Source organism: Gadus macrocephalus, chromosome 5 (genome assembly GCF_031168955.1).
Source record: "Gadus macrocephalus chromosome 5, ASM3116895v1".
NCBI lineage: Eukaryota > Metazoa > Chordata > Actinopteri > Gadiformes > Gadidae > Gadus > Gadus macrocephalus.
Genome location: NC_082386.1, coordinates 17,308,433 through 17,315,377, shown reverse-complemented (window position 1 = coordinate 17,315,377; position 6,945 = coordinate 17,308,433). Strand labels below are relative to the sequence as shown.

The 6,945-nt window shown below is 33.4% G+C and overlaps 2 non-coding genes across 2 annotated transcripts; both read left to right on the top strand.

Moving 5' to 3' along the window:
* Nucleotides 1-3,659: 3,659 nt before the first annotated feature.
* Nucleotides 3,660-3,778, top strand: LOC132458342 (5S ribosomal RNA). The gene has a single exon (XR_009525895.1). It is a non-coding gene; the product is annotated as a 5S ribosomal RNA (ribosomal RNA).
* Nucleotides 3,779-6,192: 2,414 nt separating this feature from the next.
* On the top strand, nt 6,193-6,311 carry LOC132458329 (5S ribosomal RNA). The gene has a single exon (XR_009525892.1). It is a non-coding gene; the product is annotated as a 5S ribosomal RNA (ribosomal RNA).
* The last annotated feature ends 634 nt before the right edge of the window (nt 6,312-6,945 follow it).

Here is a 6,945-nt window from a genome sequence, read left to right as displayed (position 1 = left end):
ACATAATGGGTAACACTGTCAATATTTGTCAATAAAACATAGGGGGTAACACTGTCGTTTTTATCATATGAAACATAAGGGGTAACACTGTCGATATTTATCCATTAAAACATAGGGGGTAACGCTGTAATTTTCCTTTGGTCGTCATGAAAAAAAAAAAAAGGGGTAACACTGTTGTTTTTTATTGGTCGTCATGAAAAAAAACATAAGGGGTAACACCGTTGTTTTTTATTGGTCGTCATGAAAAAAAAAAAAAGGGGTAACACTGATGTTTTTTGATTGGTCGTCATGAAAAAAAACATAAGGGGTAACACTGATGTTTTTTTATTGGTCGTCATGAAAAAAAACATAAGGGGTAACACTGTTGTCTTTGTCAAATAAAACATAAGGGATAACACTGTTGTTTTTTATTGGTCGTCATGAAAAAAAACATAAGGGGTAACACTGTTGTTTTTTATTGGTCGTCATTTAAAAAAACATAAGGGGTAACACTGTTGTTTTTTATTGGTCGTCATGAAAAAAAAACATAAGGGGTAACACTGTTGTCTTTGTCAAATAAAATATAAGGGGTAACACTGTCGTATTTTATTGGTCGTCATGAAAAAAAACATAAGGGGTAACACTGTTGTTTTTTTATTGGTCATCATGGGAAAAAAACATAAGGGGTAACACTGTCGTTTTTTATCGGTCGTCATGAAAAAAAACATAAGGGGTAAAACTGTTGTTTTTTTAATGGTCATCATGGGAAAAAAACATAAAGGGTAACACTGTCGTTTTTATCAAATGAAACGTGAAGGGTAACACTTGTCGTTTTTTATCTGTCGTCATGAAAAAAAACAAGATGTAACACTGTTGTTTTTTTATTGGTCGTCATGAAAAAAACCATAAGGCGTAACACTGTTGTTTTTCTTTGGTCGTCATGAAAAAAACATAAGGGGTAACACTGTTGTTTTTTATTGGTCGTCATGAAAAAAAACATAAGGAGTAACACTAGTTTTTTATTGGTCGTCATGAAAAAAACATAATGGGTAACACTGTTGTTTTTTATTGGTCGTCATGAAAAAAAACATAAGGGGTAACACTGTTGTTTTTTTATTGGTCATCATGGGAAAAAAACATAAGGGGTAACACTGTCGTTTTTTATCGGTCGTCATGAAAAAAAACATAAGGGGTAACACTGTTGTTTTTTTAATGGTCATCATGGGAAAAAAACATAAAGGGTAACACTGTCGTTTTTATCAAATGAAACGTGAAGGGTAACACTGTCGTTTATTATCTGTCGTCATGAAAAAAAAACAAGATGTAACACTGTTGTTTTTTTATTGGTCGTCATGAAAAAAAATATAAGGGGTAACACTGTTGTTTTTTACTGGTCGTCATGAAAAAAAACATAAGGGGTAACACTGTTGTTTTTTTATTGGTCGTCATGAAAAAAACATATGGGGTAACACTGTCGTTTTTTATTGGTCGTCATGAAAAAAAACATAAGGGGTAACACTGTTGTTTTTTTATAGGTCATCATGGGAAAAAAACATAAAGGGTAACACTGTCGTTTTTAATCAAATGAAACGTGAAGGGTAACACTGTCGTTTTTTATCTGTCGTCATGAAAAAAAAACAAGATGTAACACTGTTGTTTTTTTATTGGTCGTCATGAAAAAAAACATAAGGGGTAACACTGTTGTTTTTTATTGGTCGTCATTTAAAAAAACATAAGGGGTAACACTGTTGTTTTTTATTGGTCGTCATGAAAAAAAACATAAGGGGTAACACTGTTGTCTTTGTCAAATAAAATATAAGGGGTAACACTGTCGTATTTTATTGATCGTCATGAAAAAAAACATAAGGGGTATCACTGTTGTTTTTTTATTGGTCATCATGGGAAAAAAACATAAGGGGTAACACTGTCGTTTTTTATCGGTCGTCATGAAAAAAAACATAAGGGGTAAAACTGTTGTTTTTTTAATGGTCATCATGGGAAAAAAACATAAAGGGTAACACTGTCGTTTTTATCAAATGAAACGTGAAGGGTAACACTTGTCGTTTTTTATCTGTCGTCATGAAAAAAAACAAGATGTAACACTGTTGTTTTTTTATTGGTCGTCATGAAAAAAACCATAAGGCGTAACACTGTTGTTTTTCTTTGGTCGTCATGAAAAAAACATAAGGGGTAACACTGTTGTTTTTTATTGGTCGTCATGAAAAAAAACATAAGGAGTAACACTAGTTTTTTATTGGTCGTCATGAAAAAAACATAATGGGTAACACTGTTGTTTTTTATTGGTCGTCATGAAAAAAAACATAAGGGGTAACACTGTTGTTTTTTTATTGGTCATCATGGGAAAAAAACATAAGGGGTAACACTGTCGTTTTTTATCGGTCGTCATGAAAAAAAACATAAGGGGTAACACTGTTGTTTTTTTAATGGTCATCATGGGAAAAAAACATAAAGGGTAACACTGTCGTTTTTATCAAATGAAACGTGAAGGGTAACACTGTCGTTTTTTATCTGTCGTCATGAAAAAAAAAACAAGATGTAACACTTGTTTTTTTATTGGTCGTCATGAAAAAAAATATAAGGGGTAACACTGTTGTTTTTTACTGGTCGTCATGAAAAAAAACATAAGGGGTAACACTGTTGTTTTTTTATTGGTCGTCATGAAAAAAACATATGGGGTAACACTGTCGTTTTTTATTGGTCGTCATGAAAAAAAACATAAGGGGTAACACTGTTGTTTTTTTATAGGTCATCATGGGAAAAAAACATAAAGGGTAACACTGTCGTTTTTAATCAAATGAAACGTGAAGGGTAACACTGTCGTTTTTTATCTGTCGTCATGAAAAAAAAACAAGATGTAACACTGTTGTTTTTTTATTGGTCGTCATGAAAAAAAATATAAGGGGTAACACTGTTGTTTTTTACTGGTCGTCATGAAAAAAAACATAAGGGGTAACACTGTTGTTTTTTTATAGGTCATCATGGGAAAAAAACATAAAGGGTAACACTGTCGTTTTTAATCAAATGAAACGTGAAGGGTAACACTGTCGTTTTTTATCTGTCGTCATGAAAAAACAACAAGATGTAACACTGTTGTTTTTTTATTGGTCGTCATGAAAAAAACCATAAGGCGTAACACTGTTGTTTTTCTTTGGTCGTCATGAAAAAAACATAAGGGGTAACACTGTTGTTTTTTATTGGTCGTCATGAAAAAAAACATAAGGGGTAACACTGTTGTTTTTTATTGGTCGTCATGAAAAAAACCATAAGGCGTAACACTGTTGTTTTTCTTTGGTCGTCATGAAAAAAACATAAGGGGTAACACTGTTGTTTTTTATTGGTCGTCATGAAAAAAAACATAAGGGGTAACACTGTTGTTTTTTATTGGTCGTCATGAAAAAAACATAAGGGGTAACACTTGTTTTTTATTGGACGTCATAAAAAAAAACATAAGGGGTAACACTGTTGTTTTTTTATTGGTCGTCATGAAAAAAACCATAAGGCGTAACACTGTTGTTTTTCTTTGGTCGTCATGAAAAAAACATAAGGGGTAACACTGTTGTTTTTTATTGGTCGTCATGAAAAAAAACATAAGGGGTAACACTGTTGTTTTTTATTGGTCATGAAAAAAAACATAAGGGGTAACACTGTTGTTTTTTTATTTTAGCGGCAATACCACCCTGAACACGCCCGATCTCGTCTGATCTCGGAAGCTAAGCAGGGTCGGGCCTGGTTAGTACCTGGATGGGAGACCGCCTGGGAATACCAGGTGCTGTAAGTGGTGTCGGGTGGTGGCCTATAGGTGGCACTCTTCCATCTAGCCCCCTTACTCATCAATCCTGAATTCATTATGAAAAAAAACAAAAGGGGTAACACTGTTGTTTTTTATTGGTCGTCATGAAAAAAAACATAAGGGGTAACACTGTTGTTTTTTATTGGTCGTCATGAAAAAAAACATAAGGGGTAACACTTGTTTTTTTTATTGGTCGTCATGAAAAAAATCATGAGGGGTAACACTGTTGTTTTTTGATTGGTCGTCATGAAAAAAAACATAAGGGGTAACACTGATGTTTTTTATTGGTCGTCATGAAAAAAAACATAAGGGGTAACACTGTTGTTTTTTGATTGGTCGTCATGAAAAAAAACATAAGGGGTAACACTGATGTTTTTTATTGGTCGTCATGAAAAAAAACATAAGGGGTAACACTGTTGTTTTTTTATTGGTCGTCATGAAAAAAAACAAGGGGTAACACTTGTTTTTTATTGGTCATTATGAAAAAAAACATAAGGGGTAACACTGTTGTTTTTCTTTGGTCGTCATGAAAAAAACATAAGGGGTAACACTGTTGTTTTTTATTGGTCGTCATGAAAAAAAACATAAGGAGTAACACTAGTTTTTTATTGGTCGTCATGAAAAAAACATAATGGGTAACACTGTTGTTTTTTATTGGTCGTCATGAAAAAAAACATAAGGGGTAACACTGTTGTTTTTTTATTGGTCATCATGGGAAAAAAACATAAGGGGTAACACTGTCGTTTTTTATCGGTCGTCATGAAAAAAAACATAAGGGGTAACACTGTTGTTTTTTTAATGGTCATCATGGGAAAAAAACATAAAGGGTAACACTGTCGTTTTTATCAAATGAAACGTGAAGGGTAACACTGTCGTTTTTTATCTGTCGTCATGAAAAAAAAACAAGATGTAACACTGTTGTTTTTTTATTGGTCGTCATGAAAAAAAATATAAGGGGTAACACTGTTGTTTTTTACTGGTCGTCATGAAAAAAAACATAAGGGGTAACACTGTTGTTTTTTTATTGGTCGTCATGAAAAAAACATATGGGGTAACACTGTCGTTTTTTATTGGTCGTCATGAAAAAAAACATAAGGGGTAACACTGTTGTTTTTTTATAGGTCATCATGGGAAAAAAACATAAAGGGTAACACTGTCGTTTTTAATCAAATGAAACGTGAAGGGTAACACTGTCGTTTTTTATCTGTCGTCATGAAAAAAAAACAAGATGTAACACTGTTGTTTTTTTATTGGTCGTCATGAAAAAAAATATAAGGGGTAACACTGTTGTTTTTTACTGGTCGTCATGAAAAAAAACATAAGGGGTAACACTGTTGTTTTTTTATTGGTCGTCATGAAAAAAACATATGGGGTAACACTGTCGTTTTTTATTGGTCGTCATGAAAAAAAACATAAGGGGTAACACTGTTGTTTTTTTATAGGTCATCATGGGAAAAAAACATAAAGGGTAACACTGTCGTTTTTAATCAAATGAAACGTGAAGGGTAACACTGTCGTTTTTTATCTGTCGTCATGAAAAAACAACAAGATGTAACACTGTTGTTTTTTTATTGGTCGTCATGAAAAAAACCATAAGGCGTAACACTGTTGTTTTTCTTTGGTCGTCATGAAAAAAACATAAGGGGTAACACTGTTGTTTTTTATTGGTCGTCATGAAAAAAAACATAAGGGGTAACACTGTTGTTTTTTTATAGGTCATCATGGGAAAAAAACATAAAGGGTAACACTGTCGTTTTTAATCAAATGAAACGTGAAGGGTAACACTGTCGTTTTTTATCTGTCGTCATGAAAAAACAACAAGATGTAACACTGTTGTTTTTTTATTGGTCGTCATGAAAAAAACCATAAGGCGTAACACTGTTGTTTTTCTTTGGTCGTCATGAAAAAAACATAAGGGGTAACACTGTTGTTTTTTATTGGTCGTCATGAAAAAAAACATAAGGGGTAACACTGTTGTTTTTTATTGGTCGTCATGAAAAAAACCATAAGGCGTAACACTGTTGTTTTTCTTTGGTCGTCATGAAAAAAACATAAGGGGTAACACTGTTGTTTTTTATTGGTCGTCATGAAAAAAAACATAAGGGGTAACACTGTTGTTTTTTATTGGTCGTCATGAAAAAAACATAAGGGGTAACACTTGTTTTTTATTGGACGTCATGAAAAAAAACATAAGGGGTAACACTGTTGTTTTTTTATTGGTCGTCATGAAAAAAACCATAAGGCGTAACACTGTTGTTTTTCTTTGGTCGTCATGAAAAAAACATAAGGGGTAACACTGTTGTTTTTTATTGGTCGTCATGAAAAAAAACATAAGGGGTAACACTGTTGTTTTTTATTGGTCATGAAAAAAAACATAAGGGGTAACACTGTTGTTTTTTTATTTTAGCGGCAATACCACCCTGAACACGCCCGATCTCGTCTGATCTCGGAAGCTAAGCAGGGTCGGGCCTGGTTAGTACCTGGATGGGAGACCGCCTGGGAATACCAGGTGCTGTAAGTGGTGTCGGGTGGTGGCCTATAGGTGGCACTCTTCCATCTAGCCCCCTTACTCATCAATCCTGAATTCATTATGAAAAAAAACAAAAGGGGTAACACTGTTGTTTTTTATGGGTCGTCATGAAAAAAAACATAAGGGGTAACACTGTTGTTTTTTATTGGTCGTCATGAAAAAAAACATAAGGGGTAACACTTGTTTTTTTTATTGGTCGTCATGAAAAAAATCATGAGGGGTAACACTGTTGTTTTTTGATTGGTCGTCATGAAAAAAAACATAAGGGGTAACACTGATGTTTTTTATTGGTCGTCATGAAAAAAAACATAAGGGGTAACACTGTTGTTTTTTGATTGGTCGTCATGAAAAAAAACATAAGGGGTAACACTGATGTTTTTTATTGGTCGTCATGAAAAAAAACATAAGGGGTAACACTGTTGTTTTTTTATTGGTCGTCATGAAAAAAAACAAGGGGTAACACTTGTTTTTTATTGGTCATTATGAAAAAAAACATAAGGGGTAACACTGTTGTTTTTTATTGGTCATTATGGGAAAAAAACATAAGGGGTAACATTGTTGTTTTTTTAATGGTCGTCATGAAAAAAAACATAAGGGGTAACACTGTTGTCTTTGTCAAATAAAA